Here is an 18,430-nt window from a genome sequence, read left to right as displayed (position 1 = left end):
CAAAATTGTGCTTAATAAAAATCCCTGTGGTAGATATGTGGAATAATTGTAGTGGAAAGAAGCTTGAAGGAAATTAATTAGGAGGCCATTACAACAGTCTAAATGAAAAGTGATAAGCCAACAAACGGAGGCAGTGACTATGTGAGAAGTGAGGATGCGTGATATGTTTCGGAGTTAGAAATGGCAAGACTTAGCAACTGAGTCGATTTACAGGGCGAGGAAGACAGAGGAGTTAAGAACGTCATTTACGTATATGTTGTCTCCCTTAAAAGAATGAAAGCTCTATGAGAAGAAAGTTTTGTTTTTTGTATTCTCAGCACCTAGAATAGTACCTGGCACACAGTAGGTCCTTAATAAATTCTTGTTGATTCACTGATTAGTTGAATGGACAACGCCATCTCCCATCTCTCTGCCTTTATAGAGGCTAAACTTCCTCCCTTCCATGCTTGGAAAGTACTCCATTCTTACCCAGCTTTTAGAATTCTTCCTTTCCTTCAAAGTTTAGGTCAAATGTTACCTTCTATATGATACCTTTCCTCATCCCCCTCAGCGTTAGGTGGTACCTTCCCTAAAACATCATTCAGGGTTTATTTTTAATCTATCTTGTGGTATTCTTATATATACACATGTCGGCTACTATATAGAATGGAAGTTCCTTGAGGGCATGGACTTTTCTCCTTTTTTGTTTTTGTTTTTATTTTGCATCAATAGCACCTAGCACATAGTAGACAATTAATGCTTCTTGGTTGATTGATTGAAAGACAGGACTAGAACTAGAATTCAGGTTTCACACCTAATCCAATGTTCTTTTCATTGAACCATACTGTCTCCTATTGTTGTGGAAAATACCATTTTATAATAAGCTCATCAGTCTTTTCATTTTATGTGTTTCAGTAAAGTTGCTATTTCACTTATATTTAAAGGAAGGTATTCATCCCCTAACCCAGATTCCACAAAAAAAAAAAAAGGAGATCCTGAAGTTTTATTAGACAAGTTTTCAAACCACTTCTTGATACCAAGCTCACTATCCATTATAGCTTCTGTTCAGAGATTTAATTCCCAGCAGATGAGGAAAGGAGAGCACAGCCTGTACTATGCCCTCTTCCATGACACTCAGGGACTTCCTGTGGGTCAGAATTTATCCTAACTGCCCCTCATAGCTTCAGAAGAAAAATATTTCTCTTCATTAGTTAGTCAGGCAGACAACTAGTATTTATTAAGTACCTGCTGTGTGCCAGGAACTATGTTACATGCTGAGGATACAAAGAAAGGCAAAAACTGCCAATGTCTTCAAGGAATTCACAGTCTAGTGGGGGAGACAAGTTAAAGAATTATATTCAAACAAGCTAAATACAAGATAAATTGGACATAATCAATTCAGTACCCCTTTCCTAAACTACCCAAAATAAGTAATTTTTTTTACTGGACCTGTGATTCCATTAAGTTAGATTTACAGGAAAAAAATAAGGAGACAAAAAAATAGAAATGAAAAAAGGAGTTAAAGAACAAAGAAGCAATGGAATTTGACTCTCACAAAGGCAAAATACTGAAGGTAAAACAGAAAGGAATTTGGAAAATGTGACTCAAAGTATATTCCATTTTTTCATCACAATTTGGCACCTATAATAGATTTGTGGCATGCAATGTAAATATCCTTCATAACAAAAATATTTCATTTTCACTATATCTCTCTTCTTAACTTCATCCATTATTTAGCATTCTGAGAGGGAGCTTACCGTGGTAGACAGCCTTGGAGTAAGAAAGACCTGGGTTCAAATCCTGGATTCAGGCACATTCTAGCAATCACATAACCTCTTGGCGCTTCCAGCAACTTTCTAAGAGCATAAGTAATAGAGGAGTCGTTAATCAGAATAAAGTGGAAGGAGTTATAGTACCAGAAGCTCCCTATCATGATGAAACCACAGGTGTGGATTTTGAGTTTTAATATTTTAACATAGAGAATGTTTCCATAATTTTTTAATTTCTCCAATGGGATCTGTGATCTCATCAATTTGAATATTTCTCTTTCAATGCAGTTTACAACCTAACCATGCCCACTCATCTTATGTCATTTTTGTCCATATTTTCCCATGAGACTGCTACATGGGCTGGATGTAATATTCATTCTCATTTCTTTGGAGACTACTGTGCTCCATGTTGCCATCATTTTTCAACTCCCATAGAATGTTGTATTAAAAAGACAGACTTTTGGTTCCAGGAGAAATTTGGGCTCATTAGAATAACTTTGCAATTTCCCACAAGTAATCCAACCTACTCTCCTCCTCCTGTTCAACTCTGGGCTCAATTCGTACAACTGTACTCTCTGTCCTAGCTATATATGGATAAGCTCTTCAGCTTACCCATTCAACTGCATGTCACATTATGATCAAGATGCATTTTTCATCCACTTGCTCTTTCCTGTGTGGATGATCAAACCAAACTCTTTTGAGTGATTATGAATCTCTTCCAAAAGGCTCTGTAATATTCCAGAGCTTGATGCAATTAGCCCAATGCAATATGCAAAAGAGGAGACTCTGAAGGGCCTCACTCATTCACAGGAAATTCAACTGGACTCTACTAGGTCACATCCATCAATGTGGCAATCACCTTTGTTGTGCATACATCTCTCTGTTTTATTTCTCATGAAATTGTTATTATCAGAGAGCCATTGAGCAAGGTTATTTCTGTTGTTATACCTTTCAAGGAATATCTAATGATTTTGATGAGAAACAGCTTGTTGGGAGAAAAAAACCTTTAAGGTAAAATTTTGCTTTACCAAATCAAATTTTTTTTTTCCATAATCAACAAATGAGTACAGAGATCTTATAGTGAACGTCATCATTATAACAAACTATAATTTCTTAAATACATAAGGATAATTGAACATTGCATATTACTGTTTCAACTAATTTCATATTTAACTCTGGAACCTCTTAATATCTCAAATGAGATAATATTTGTAAATATTGTCAGTGTCTGGCACATAGTTGGCCACTTGATAAATGCTTGCTTCCTTCCTACCTTTATAATATAGGCTAGGACACCTGAATGCTTTCATGATTCTTTTTTTTCCTATGCTAACTGGAAATATATAAATATTTCTCATATAGGAAAATCCTGCTTTTAAAGCTTAAATAGGGACCAAAAACATTTCTGATTTGGATTTGGGGTGGAGGGGGGTGGTTCTTGTTCTTATTGCTGCTGCTGTTTTTTCAAAAGAATTTTCTTTTAAAATGCTAATAGGAATTTTTACCCAAAGAAAATTCTGTAAGATTTAGGAAGAAACTGAAGGATGCTTCATTTTAGAGAGTGAGGTAAAATATTACAATACAAACATAGTAAATACATTGTAATAAGTACCTTGTACTTTTTTTTAACCATTCTATTTCTGAGAGGCTAGAGAAATAATAACAATAGCTAGCATTTATACAGTTCTTTAAGACTTGCAAAGCATTCTGCATATATTATCTAAATTGATCCTCACAACAATCCTGCGGGAGGTAAGAGCTACTATTATCCCTATTTTAAAGATGAGGGAACTGAGGCAGGAAGAGGTTAAATGACTTGCCCAAGATCACACACTTAAGTAAAGCAGGATTTGAGCTTGGGTCTTCTTAACTCCAAGTCCAGCACACTCCCAATTATACCAGTTATGCTGCCTCCATTTAAGGGAGGGGCATAAGCTAGCCCACCTTCATTTCCACTCCTGGATGCACTTCTGACTTTCTCTCTCCTTCGCCTTTCTTGCATGCCATCTTCCCCTACTAGAATGTAAGTTTCTTATTGGCAAAGACTTGTATTTATATCCTCAGCACTCAGCAAAGTGCTTGGAACATAGTAAGGGCTTAATAAATACTTGTTGTCTTATTGCCTAGAGAAGCAGAACCTATATAATGATAGAAAATTGGCCCAGACTGGGGAGAAAGAACACCCATGACAGGGCTAAAGGACAGGACAGAAAGAACAAAGAGGAACATGCCCTAAGAGAGAATTTGAGAATATAAGGTAAGGTGGTAAAGAAAGAAGCAGGATGGTCTGGTGAAAAGAGACCAGCTCTTGGATTCAGATATGGATTCATATCACAGATCTGCAAGTTATTAACTCCTTGATCCAAAGCAAATTGTTATTATTATTATTATTAATATACTATTATAATGAGCCTCCATTTTCTCACCTATAAGTTGGGAACAATAATACTATCATTACCTATCTCCTAGGGCAATTGTGAAAAAAATATTTTATCAGCCATGAGGCATTGTAGAAATGTGAACTTTTATCAAATGCTAAAATTGTTTGATCCAGCGGCTGAGTAGGCCATGAACTAAAAGTACATTTTAACTAGCAGCTAAAGTTAAGTTACTGAACTATTCAGAGACCTACAATTACTGCCAGGATATTAGGCAAATCTAAAATTGCAGACAACTTTCATTCCATAAAAAAAGCATTTCTTTTAAAATGGCATTCTTGAAAAATGGGATTTTCACCATATGCCTTTATCAGGATTTCAGTGTTCCCCTCATAGTCCCATCTGTGGATAGAGTGCTAGGTTTAGAATCAGGAAGACTGAATTCAAATCTAGCCTCAGACACTTACTAGCCATGGGACTTTGGACAAGTAGTTTAACTTTTGTCTGCCTCAATTTCCTCATTGGTAAAATGAGGATAATAATAACACCTACCTGTTGTGATGATCTAATGAGATAATATTTGTAAATCTATAAAGTGCTTAGCAGTTCCTGGCACATAGTAGGCACCTAATAAACATTTATTTCCATCCTCTCCTCCTTCCTTCCTTCCAAAATGTAATGAACAAGAGGAGTTTATTACTTGTGAATTCACGGGTAATGTGAAACTCAATTCCTACATAGATCCGAAAAGCTACTCTGACCTTAAATCAAAATACATAGTCCCCTATGCATAATAGGTACACAAGAAATATTTGTTGAATGAATAACTTTATATTATATCTGCCTATGTGCCACTCAGACATATCAAAAAGAAGCATTAATCAAATATATACATATATATGTGTGTACGTACATATCTATATATCTACATGTCTATATGTGTATATATACATATATACATACTTTTACATTTATATGTGTGTATATACATACTTTTAGGTAAAAAACATATGCCATTAGGAACAAAGCTCTAGGATGTATTAATGGAAAGAGCTTTAACTGTGTATGTCCTGATGGCTATTGTTTTTACTTCTAAACTCTTTTTATGGAATGAATCATGGGATACCTCAAAAAACAGTAGAAATGCTTATGTAGCAGTTAATAGTACCATCCTTCCACAATTCTCAAGACACATTCACCAGCAGATAGCTACCTTAGGTTCAAGATACTCTTTGTGTCTGCTGCTTTCAAACTATAACTCATGAGCCCCCACCATTGTGCTTACCTTAAATACTCAGCCACAGGACATGATTAGTTCAAAACAAGGCATTAAATGAAATGGGACAGTAAGAAGAGTAGCAACAAAACATTTCATAGCAACCAAGCATGTCTCTACTAAGTACATTCTCCCACAAGTACAAACTGCATCAGTAAGAATGAATATAGTGAACATAGGTGAAGCACACATAAGGAAAACATGATGATGAGGCACATATGTAAAGGGGTACACACATAGAAAAATGGTATGGCCAGGTACACATATAAGGAACATAAAAGCCAAAGAAAATAAAGGGAAGGGCAATTTGCACCTCTAAATATGGCAGGGCTATTTTTCAAGACACTCTCACTGACACTGGCCTTATATTCACTGCTTTATGCTGCACTACTAAATACTTCCTGTTTCTATTTTTCATGGTCTCCAGCTGATGTCTCAGTCAAAATTCTAAGCTACGTACTCCACTGCTCTCTTAACCAGCTTTTTTAGAGGAAAAGGAGAAGGAGGAGGAGGAGAAGGAGAAAGAGAAGGAGAAGAAGGAGGAGGAGAAGGAGAAGAAGAAGAACAACAACAACAAACCTTACCAAGAGAAAACTCCCTGGTCTTACCTCCTGAGCTCTGAAGATTCTTATTTCCATAACAAGAAATCTCAGCCTCAGAAGTCAAGCTCTTTAGAACAAGGCTCAGAAGGCTGTCTGAGATAGCTAATGTCCCTATTCTTTCTTTAGAATCCTCTTCCTGGTACTAGATTTGACCTACCTGGTCAGAGATCTCACTCTAGTTTATAGTGACTATCCAAAATACTTTCCAAAATATTATCTCTGAATGCTAGACTGTTAACCAGATAATTTTTGTCTAATAATTACCAGATAACTCTGAAGATTCAAGGTTCCTGAGTTTTTAAACCATAAGTTTCTCTTGTTTTCCTGTATGAAAAATGAACAGAAAAAGGATGAAGAGGCTGCAAAACCCAGGAGACAAGGTCATCTTTGTCATATTCTTGGCTGCTTTGTTTGTACATGTGGATGATCCAAAATCGAAAAGGGCTTTGTCCCTTACATATACACCGGATGGGATGTATCTTAGAACAGATACTCTTGGAAAAAGTCTTTAATGAGAGAAGCTTGAGAAACACTTTTTTTTAAAAAACAGTTTTACATGTCATTATATTATGTTAAATAGCTTTCAAATTGTAACTCATTTCATTAAAGCATTATTTAATATTCAAAAAATTTTCAAAATAATGAAATTTAATACAAGTTTTGTAGATAAAAGTGAGCATGTGTGGCCTCTTTGGAGTACTTTTCTTTTTTTAGGCAATTGGGCTTAAGTGATTTGCCCTAGGTCACACAGCTAGCGAGTATCACGTGATTGGTCTGAGATCATATTTGAACTCAGGTCCGCCTGACTTCAAGGTCGGTGCTCTATCCACGGCACCACCCAGCTGCCCCTGGAGTACTTTTAATTCTTACAAAATATTCTATATAAAACTTTGTATTTATTTTATATTTATATTTAGAATTTCATCATTTTATATTTAAAGCTTCCATAAATGTAAGCAGAACAAAATTTTATATTTTATAATTATGTAAATGTTGATTTGGAGTTAAAAGTTATCTTTACAGTAGTTATACTTAATGAATAAAGCTTAAATATTTTAATTGAGGCAGGGAAATATCTTGTACTTTTTTATCTGTATTTTATAAAGAGGAGAATAGAAAAACTGATCAAATCTGTATTATTTGGGATGAATTGAATCAAGAACAATTAAGCAATTCATGCATTAATATAGTAGAGCTTCAGTGAATGTCAATTTTTCAAACATTTAATGACTACTCCCTTGAAATATCCAGACATTTGGCATCACATTTACACGGCCTCAGTCAAAAAGTTCTTCCTCATATTTAGTTTGCATCTCTCTTACGTCAGAATCAGAGCCTCTCAGAGCCAGAAGGGAGCGAAAGTCAGAATCGTAGAGTTGGGAGGCCCTCAAAAGTCAATAAGCCCAATCCATGGATGAATGGAATCCTTCTCTCATAGCCTCAACAAGTTTTCATCCAGACTTTTTTTTAATAACTCCTCTGGTGAAGGAATCTATTATCCAAAGAGACAATCCATTTCACTCTTGGATAGTTCTGATCATTAACAATAGTTCAGAGGCTATTTGGCGGAAATCTTACCTGAACCATCAATCATCTCTATAAAAAGTGGTCATCTAAACTCTACTTAAATACCTTCAATGGCATAGAACTCATTTTCTGCTAAGAAACCATTCCCTTTTTAGATAAATCTAACTCTTAATAAATTTTCCCTTATAGTGAGTCTCAATCTGCCTCTCCTTAGTTTTTCCCCTTTGTTCCTAGTTCTGCCTTTCCAGAAGAAGGGGAGCAAATTGAATTAGTAAATATTCTATCTTGTATAGTAACACAGAACAGTTATTCTTTTCCTTTTTCATTTTCTTGACAGCTGTTTTAAAAGTTATCTATCAGCTTTCTCTTTTCTAGATTGTCACTCACATTTCTGAAATAAAATTATTACTACCCCTTTCCTACTTTCCAGATCTTTGATTATGCCAGGCTCTCTGTGGGATTTTTTCAAATGTGGAACCCCAAGACTAGAAATCCTTCCAGACTATTTCCTTCTCATTGTTGAAAATCTATCCAACTTCAAACTTTTTTGATGTCTTTGCACAGTTGAGTTATATTTTCAAAAACAATCTCTAGAAGGCAGCCCTCATGTAAATGGATTAGTCATTATTTTCATGCATAGAAAAGAATGTTTTTTCACCCTTACTGTTGGCATAATACTCTCCCCCACACTCCCACCCTGAGATATACAAGCCAAAACTGTTGATCTCACAAATGAGAAATTTACTATAATAACTGAAACAAACAGGGGAGAAATGGTTATTGTGTTTGGAAATTTTGGAATTAGGGCATTTTCATTTCTATCTCAGAAAGTCAGTGAAAGCTGAACTAAGATATAAGCTAGAAACCCTTTGAGGAGAACCAACTGTAATCGGTGACCACTGACTGTTAGGGTGACCACCCCACCCTGCCAAGTAACATAATGTATTAAATCATTGTCACAAACCACAAGAAGACATGAACTTTATACCACGGTAAGCATGAAGTAAGCCCTACTGGATAACTTACAAATGAATGAATGAGCTGAAGAACAAATAGACAGATAGACAGACAGACAGACAGATAGACAGATAGATAGACAGATAGACTCATATACTTATAAAAGATGAAATGTATTCAGATGTAGCCAGAGCACTCTTATGGAGTCTTTTCTTCTAATTCTGACTGTAGTAAGAAATAGTTTTGAAGTTTCATGTCACGGCTAAGAAGAATTCAAGAGAAAAGAAAAAATTTTTCTTTCCTTACAATATCACATTCACAATGTCTCTTCCAAAACAACTGTTTCTGATTTAGACCTGGATGCAAGCTATTTGAAACTCCTTGAAGAATTAACATTGCTTTGTACAAAGAATAAATTCTCTCTCAGGAGAGGTGATGGAAAAAATTGTGACCTGTGTCTTATGATTTCCACTGTCAGTTTTAAGCTGGCTTCAGACCTGAATTGGAGAAAATCTGTAGTCATCAGAGTTATCAAAGCCCTCTTCTGTCAGGTCAGTAGTCTCTGCTGAGTTCTGCAGATATGTTGGATGGTTCATATTAATAAATTTAAAAGGAGTATGATTCATTTCTGCTTGTTTGAAGGTGGGGTACTTTTTCTTTACAAAGAAATTAGTTGAAACTCTTTAGTTACATAAAGTAGAACTTCAAGAATTCAGTCAGGTCCTAAAAGACAAATTAATCAAAAAGAAAAGTGCTTCAGTACATACAGAGAAAATACATAAACAAAATGCTCTGCTGGGTAAAAAATTTTGCATAATATGAACTTGGAGCTGAAAATTCTCAGAAATCCCTGGATTAGTCAAGTTTTTTGCAACTGTTTATTCCATCATTAAATTCAAAAGTTACCATAGCAACCACAGCATTACATTGTGTATATGTACCTTGAAGACACAAAGCATCATATTTTTTTAAAAATCTATTTAAATTGAAGTACTATGTTATTTTTCATCACTTTAGAGAATTATGTTACATGTGCTCAGAAAAGAAAATAAGTCATCCTGTATGGCTTTGTTCTGTTCATTTTTGGTTAAGGCTCTCTTTGAGTGAGTATAAAATGTTTTATTCTAGTGGATGCATAAGATGTTTAAAATATATGTGGATAGGTTATGATGAAGTTGAGAGTGAAGTTGCTTTGTTTTGTTTACAAAATAGTAAAGGTCAAAGGAACAGAATGTGAATCAAAAATCAAACATGGCAGGATGGTCATACATGAATGGATTATAATTGGCATTGGTGGAAGGAAGTCATAGGTCCACCAAATGATTAAGGTTACCTATTAGCCAGAGCAGACCAAAAAAATTGGTGTATATTTGTAGTTTGAAAAGTCAATCACCCAAAAGTTAATATGTATGTTAAAAGTTAAAAGTATGACTGATGGCAAAGAGGTTTAAATAAGGTATATGGAGTATGGGGGGGACTAAGAAAAAATAATCGTTTGGTTTGGTTAAACATGAACTAAAGACAGATTAAATATCTCTAAGTTAAGGATAGAGAAAGAGATGTCATAGAATTTTGAGGCAGAAGAAACATTAAGCATTATATATTCCAACATCTTCATATTTAACTTAAGGAAACTTGAGTTCAGTGACTTGGACAAAGAGACACAAATAGTAACATAATCAGGTTTTGAACTAATTGAATTATCCTCTTTTCAAATAAATTTGAATTATCCTCTGACTACGAATCCAGTCTTCCACCCACCAAGCCACACTGTCTCGGGGATAGAATTAATAAGAAGGAAACTACAAGCTACAATATACAGGAAACTTACAAATGTGCTGTATTCCACATAATCTTTAGAGCATATTAAAACCAAATCAACAAGCATTTATTAAGTTCCTCCTATGACCAAAGCACTGCACTAAATGCTGAGGATATAAAATTCTGTGATCTATAAAAATGAGGTGATTAATCCAAAGAAAGAACTATGGAGTTTGAATGCAAATCGAAGCATACTATTTGCTATTTTTTTCTTCTGTTGTGTTGTTTCCTCTTTCTGGTGGTTCCTCCTATCAGTTCTAATTCTTACTTACATCACTAATGTGATTTAATAGGAATTTTTATTCCTATATTTAATAGGAATGTATATGTATAGCCTATATCAGATTGTGCACCGTCTTGGGGAGGAAGGGGGAGAAAAATTTAAAACTAAAAAGCTTATGGAAGTGATTGTTGATAATTCAAAATAAATTAATTTTTAAAAAATTGAAAAAATAAATGAGGTGATTAGACTAGATGGTCCCTAAGGTCCCTTCCAACTCTTAACTCTATGATGCTGTCATCCTTCCCCTCTCCCTCTTAATCCTTGCCTCCCAGGAGAAAGACAGGTGTGACAGGACCAGTATTTTCTTGACTCAATGTTGCTGATGATGTACTGACCAGCTATGTTTCCAGATGGAGATGAGGAGGGCCTCATCCAGAGAAGTCAAATGTCCCTGTATCCTGTATGTCCTTGCTGTGTTTGAACAAAGTAAGCCCCCTTTGTGTAATGACTACCAAGTACCTCATTTCATCCCAATGTCAAACCTCAGCTAAGAGAGACCTGAGATCAGAGTGCCTACAACAACAGACCTCCTGCCATCATGCAGGATAAAGGATGGAGGGTAGAAGACAAAGTACAGGAAGTCAGAAGATAGATGGGGAGAGTTTCCAACACACTCAATATATATTCATTGGCAAGAACCCAGAAACAGCATAGAAGGGGTTTGTCCCTAATTTCTTTCCATCCTACCTAGGCCAAATATGTATATAAAGACAGAACTCTCTGTAAGCAGCCAACAAAAGGCTGTGGAATGATCAGATCATTTTCCCCTTGGCCCAGCTAATACTTTGGGTGAAAAATTAAAGGTATAAGGAAAAAAACCTTTATCCCTGTGGTCTCAGAGAACATTCCCTCCCAGAAAGGGAAACTAGAGGAGCAGGAAACAATCAAAGTTATAATAAAACAGAAGATTAGAGTAGCCCTGTAAGGGAAATGAGCACTAATTAGCTTGATTTCTATGATTCTCACAGTTTCCAAGGTTCATTTTGGTTTTTCTGGCTTGATTTCAAATTTGCATAGGGAATTGACATTATTGGAAAATCTGGCTCTCAAACCAATTTGTGGTAGCTATTTTGAATCTTCTTTGTAAAAAGCATAAGTATTCTAGAATAAATTTCTTCTAATAAAATTATATTTAGCTAAAAAAATTAGCAAATTCATGAATAATCCTCAATCTACATTTGAAGGAAACAAAAACTACCTATTTACCTAAATATTTATGCCTTGCTTATAGTATAAGGCTTGCATTTAATATATCCTATATTTCCTACTCAGAAACCAAAAGCAGGTTATATTTCCCCTAAATTGTAACATAAAGCAGGCCTTAAATTAAGCATTTAGCCCTTAGGAATAAGGTAGAAATATGAAGCTAATGTAAAATTTTGCTATTTTTCCTTCTTTCCTGCAGCCTGGAGTCTGTAGTCTATCTATAAGCCCAAAAATACAAAAGTAAAAAATATCTCTCTTAAAAATTTATGCTTCTTAGAACTCTAATTCAGATGGAAAATGCTGGCGTCCCACATGTGCCTGCATAGGAGGCAGTCTGTGGTAACAGAAAGAAGGCTAGATGAGAAGTCAGAGATTTAAGGTCATTCAGGTCTGGTGTGGCATTAGGCAAGCCACTTATCAGCTCTGATCCTCAGTGATCTCATTGTAAAATGAGGATAATAAAATCCACACTACCTATGTTTCTGGGTGTTTGGGAAGCAAGTCCTCCATAAACCTTACAGCACTACAGAGATGTTCTCTCTCATTACTTCACTTTTCTGAGACTCCAGTTTCCTCATATACTAAATCACAGTGTCTGATTCTCAAGATCTTTAATAACCCTCCTTATTCCTAGAATTTTTAGAATTCTGTTGTTTTTACATGTCTGACGCAATGATGCTCTAAACATTTTGAAATTTCTTGGAAGACCAAAGGGACACTTGATAGGGTTGTAGATTTAGACCTGAGAAGTACCTTGGAGGTCAGATAGGCCAATTCTCTCATTTTACAGATGAGGAATTTAAAACCCAGAGAAATTATGCAACCTCCTCAAGATCACACCAGTGGAAGGCATTCAAACCCAGATCCTCTGCCTGCTCTTTTCACTATGCTATCAAAAATGATTTGCCAGTAATCAAGCAAAGTCAGTAGAAATGGCATCCTTTGTCAGACTTAGAAACCAGTTTTATATTCACCCAGAATTTGGTTGCTGCAAGAGTCAGTAACCCAGATTGTGATGAAAGAGAAAATCATTTCCCCTGTGATGAAAAAGGAAGGTCAGCAAACTCATATCTATAGTTTCATTAGTGCATATTATGAAATTTCCAAAGTATTTTCATGACTTCTCAGTAGGCTTTCTAAATTTAATTTATGATTTTAATGTTCTCTGAAGTGTTGACTCTGTAAATATTTTTTAATCTAAAAAACTTACAGTACCAGCATAATGTTATCTTTCATATGGCTACCACACAGTACTAAAAACCCAGCTAATAGCACAATTTCCCCATTTAATTATCTCCCCTGGCATAATATAACCACCTACTTTCAATTATTATCCTCATCATAATTAAGTCACAGAGACATTCTGTCTCTGTTGATATTACTAGTGCACCACGAACAAAGGACAGAGGCAGTGTATAACTTGGAATGCCTTTTTCCTATGGAAGCCTCTCACTCTTTCAGATAAACTCTATTTTATATCAACTGTATGTATGGTTACTCACCAAATAGCACAGGTCAGCTCCAAGGGCCCCCATATGTGGACAAGCGGCTACTGCATTATCTAAGACTGTCTAATTGCACACTCAAAATTATGGCTAAGGCAAAAATTCAGTTGGAGTAGGGCATTGAGAGTTGGGGTGGGGGGGAGTGGCCACTCCCTATAGGATACTTCAAGAGTCATCACACTCCATGCTTCCAAAGAACTGCAGGCAAGGTAGAGGTACAATTATCACCATGAAGAGGAAGTCATGGAAGCACATCCTCCCTGGAAGGAAGTATATCTGCCAGATGTTGGCACTCTGGGGCAAAGCCCCATTCACCTATCCTAATTCCACCTCTGCGCACAATGGTCTCTACAGTGCTGGAACTAGCAGCTTCTCTTCTTGAGGCAAGGTACGACATACCTAAGGTCCTCAGGTCTGCCAAGGACCCTGGAAATCCACTAGGGCAGCTGCTAGCAAGACATAGCTATTTCTACCACCATACTGCGTAGAGAATAGCAGTGGCCAAAAAAAAAAAAAAAAAAAGAGATTGGGAATAAAGAAGAAAGGCTCAAAGCTAGTAAGAGTTAAGCTTCATTTATGCTGCATCTGCCTAATAATTCATCTTCTTCCCTCCAACTCACATTATGGAATTGAATTGAGCAGATTACAACTTTACCTCTGCCATTGACTCACTACCCAAGATCCCATAGTTGGGCAATTAATATGAAGATTGATAAAAGGCTCTCCAAAAAATATCTTTCTATGGCTGCTTCACACCTAGTATCTGGTAGAATGAAGCAGTGGAAAGAGTAATGGATTTGGAATCAGAGGGCTTGCACTTGAAATTCTATTTCTGACATTTTTCTAGCTCTGTGACCTTGTGCAAGTCACTTAACCACTCTGAGAAGTCTCCACATCTATAAAATGAAGGGGTCACCCAAGATGATTTTTAAGGTCACTTTCAACTCTAAAGCTATGATTATATGATCTTATTATATTCAGGATTCTCAAGAAGTTACATATGAATTTTCTTTCCATGCAAGCCAACAAGCTGTCCCATTTTCTTAGATCTTGCCCTAGATTCCGCAAACAACACATCACACCAAACTAGAGAAGCAGGATCATGGGAGACCTGTAATCTCATGTAATGACTAGTTTGGATCTTTCCTCAAAAGAGAAAAAAATCTTCCTTTGCTTGTGGAGTCCTTACAAATGGGTAGGTTTGCTCCACTCTGGGACTGCCTTCTTTCTGGTACCAGAATCACGGATGCTTCCCTGGAAAAGGGGAGGCTTCCATCCTTTTCATGTCTAAGGCAAACACAATGCTCCATATACAAGTGCTCAAATGTAACAAACACATAAATCTAAGAAAAAGCATACATCTCCCTTTTGAAAAAAATGAGTTTATCTCCCATTGTCTTTGGTCCCTGAGTGTTAATGACATCAGTAATTAAACTTTCTTTCAATTCACCTCCTTGAATCTGCACTATCCAATTAAGTTAAGTACATCTTAGACAATGAATCTATAGAATTTACCTTCTCAACTTGAACCATGAAACCTACTGTTCATTTTCCCCCTCTCTCAATTACAGGTAGGCTTTCAGATTACAGATGTAGAAAAATAAGGGAATGGGAGCAAAGCAACATGTTCCTAACTAAAGGAGAAAGTAAGAGGCAAGAGATTCTCCAACAGAATTATTTTTCTTTTCCTTCTTTTTCATAAATAAGAATGGCCTAATTCTAAATTATCTTAATTTGGGTCATTTTTTGTTATTGTTGTGAATATTATTCAATGTAATACCATATTTTCATAGAATCTTAACAAAATTATTTAAAATTTCTCCGATATCTCTTTTTCTCCCTCTTTATTATTATTCTTACTGCTGTTATGAAATGGACCAGTGGAAAGAACACTGACTCTGGAGTTAGGGAATCTGTATTCAAATCCCACCTTTGTTACTTACTACCTCTGTGACTTTAAGCAAGTCACTTAACCTCCCTGGTCCTCCGTTTCCTTATCTGTAAAATGATAGCATTGAGCTAGATGGTCTTTCAGCTCTATGTCTATGATCCTATGATTCAGCTTAAAAAATAATAATAAAAATAATAATTCCTAGGGGCAGCTAAGTGACATATTGGATAGAGCCAACAGCCCTGGAGTCAGGAGGACCTGAGTTCGGTCACACTAACTGTGTGACCCTGGGCAAGTCACTTAACCCCGATGGCCAAAAAAAAAAACAAAAAAATAAAAAACAAAGGAAAAATTAATTCTTTACCAACATTCTGCTCTAATGCCACATTATGGTGGAGAGGCAACCCTATGGCCTTAAAGGCTGTGGCAAAGGCTTGAAGTACAAGATAGTAACAGATATTTGTTGTTAGAAGATGAGCTTACCTAAATTCAAAGAAGCTTATGACCAAGTGATACGCTTTTTGGCTACAGAAATTCTCAGAGACGATGTACTAAATTTCAAAGTAGTTGTGGTCTGTGATAGTAACAAAATCACAGGTAGAGATTAGTCTAGGAGTCAAGAGACCCAATTCCAAGTTCTGCTCCTGTCACTAATTACTTTAGGCAAGTCACTTTGCCCCATGGGATTCATAAAATAAGAGACTGGACTCGCTGACCACTAAGGTCCTTTTCCAATTCTAACATCCTATGATCCTGGTGACAATGTTATTCCTTTCCCTTTACCAGAGACAAATAATCTGATGGCCAATCAATTTCCAAATGTTCAAATAGCAGTAGAATTTGAGACAAGACCTAGATCATTTTGGTAGCTTAAAGAGAAACACAGGGCATAGAGAGTCCTGGCCTGGGAGTCTGGAAGATTTGACTTTATACTGACCATGTGACTCTGGGCAAGTCACTCAATTTCTCAGTGGCCCCAGGAAACTCTCTAAGTCTCTAAATTGTGTGGCAGCTTCCAATCTGCTTTGGTAAAGAGAGTTTCCTGGTCAGAAGTTCTCTATACAAATGAGACCCCAGGCCTAGTCCAAAAATCCACAAAGCTCCACTACTTATCAAAGCACAGAGTTATTCTCATTTGAATGGAATTTCTAGGGTCCATTGCCAAAGAGGCATGTAAATAATTAGATGGATCTGGGGTCTCACCTGTGTAGACCCCATTCCTCCACCAATGCCAACAGCAACCCCTCCATTTTTTCCTATGCTATGCAATTTCTGTCCATGTCATTCCATTAGACCTTTCTCTAGCTTTTTTAATATCTGAGGGTTACTAGTGTTCAGGCTTCTTATCTATTGTTCCTCATTCTTGATGCTGTCCACCTACAGCACAAGTTTCTTATGCTACTTCTCATATGCAAATCATGACTGGTATTAAACTGCAGCCTGCTTACACCCACTATGCACCTTTCCATGGCCTTCTGGGCAATCATTCTATGCAGAAGAATGATTTCTATGTGGAAGAAAGTGGGAGGAAAGTTTGAATGAATACTATAGCTTGTCTCATTCTCTGTGCTGGAGGGTTGAGTCTCAACATGATTTGAAGTTTTAAAAATGAACTTTAAATACTAACATAGTGCCCAGCCCTATTCTTTATAATTTAGTTCTTCACTAGGAAAAGCCAAAAAAGATAGAGTTCTACAACTGTGAATTTACTCTGATAGTTACAAAAGTCTTAATCCTATGAGGAAATAAAATTTTAAAATGTGGTTATGGATTTTTTTAAAAAGAATTAATGAGTAGACATGACTATTTCTTTTCTAAGAATATAGACAAGGCAAACCTGGTTAAGGGGCTTTTCTTGGAAATAGTCATTAATTACATCTGTGAAAGATTAAGCTTCAAAATTTTAATACTCCAATAAGACAATTTCATCAGTGTAGATGCTTCCTTAAGTGCACATTGCAACCCCTCCACCTCTTCATATACTGTTCTTTGGGACTTTCTACAGACCCTCTTCAACCCTTCTCCCCAAATTCATCAACAACTTTTCTAAGCAGAGAGTCCTTTATGGCAGGGCCTTCTAGAGCTTACCCCTCATGTAGCTTTTGAAAATTCAGACTTACCTCCATGCCGGGATAAAGCAATACAGCAAGACTTTAGTGGAGAAATAAATAATGATAACAACAACATCTTGAATCTATGTAACACACTACAATCTATTAAATTCTTTCATATCATCTCAGTTGACTTGTTGAATGATTGTAACCATCTAAGGATCAACCTCCTAAGCCACATGTTTATTAGCATTGCAATCCTAGGCATATAGAGTAGAGTGAGTTACTCTTTGGGGGAGGGCCAATGGTAAAGTTCACTCCAAAAAGTGTTGAGATACCATCCCCTCCGACACTCAGCCTATGCTCTCGACATGTCTATGATTGTGATATAACCATCACATTTTATTTTAGGTAGCCAAGTCATTATCATTGGCAGTTTTGAAGGGAGTTTTACTTATCTTCATGTCAGGCCTACAAGAATTCATATTAAGACTCATTTGCCCACTGCTTTCTAATCAGGAAAACACACTGAAGATCTGATTGGAAGTCAAGTTCATCCTGAGAGAGAAGAAAAACTTCTGAAGTCTGAGTAATTAGCATTTGCTTGTAAGAATACTGCATAACCTCTGCTGAACTTCAAAATAAACTCTCTTGCCCTGTTGAAGGACACACATGGCAAAGGTAGTCCCAGCTCCCACAACTTCACCTTCTTCTTCAACCACAGCATATTTTCTAAGTACACAGGAACCATTTTCTAGTTTGGAATAATATCAAATTGGTTCTAACTTGCTAACAATTTTCATGCACAAGAAAGTGGGAGGAGGAGTTGCAATGAATACTTTGGTTTGTCTTATTCTCTACACTGTAGGGTTGTGCCTAAATAAGGATTTGAAGTTTTTGAAAGGAGCTTTTAAATACTAATATAGTACAGGCCCTATTCCCTTACAGAAAGGGGCACACAAGACACGCAGATGGCTTCTAATGATTCACTGCTCTTGATTACACCATTGGGGGCTGGCCCATTGGTCTTTCTCCTTACTCAGAAAGGACTAGCTTATTGTACATGGAAGATGTCTCCAACTTCTTATTTGTCAGGCGCTGTGATCTGTTTTTCAACTTGTCAACAACTTCTAAAAAGGATCACTATAAAAAGTGGAACTACCTCTAGTACACACAAGATAGATG

This window comes from Vombatus ursinus, unplaced genomic scaffold (genome assembly GCF_900497805.2).
Source record: "Vombatus ursinus unplaced genomic scaffold, bare-nosed wombat genome assembly UNPS02014818.1, whole genome shotgun sequence".
Taxonomy (NCBI): Eukaryota; Metazoa; Chordata; class Mammalia; order Diprotodontia; family Vombatidae; genus Vombatus; species Vombatus ursinus.
This window is presented reverse-complemented; position numbering follows the sequence as displayed.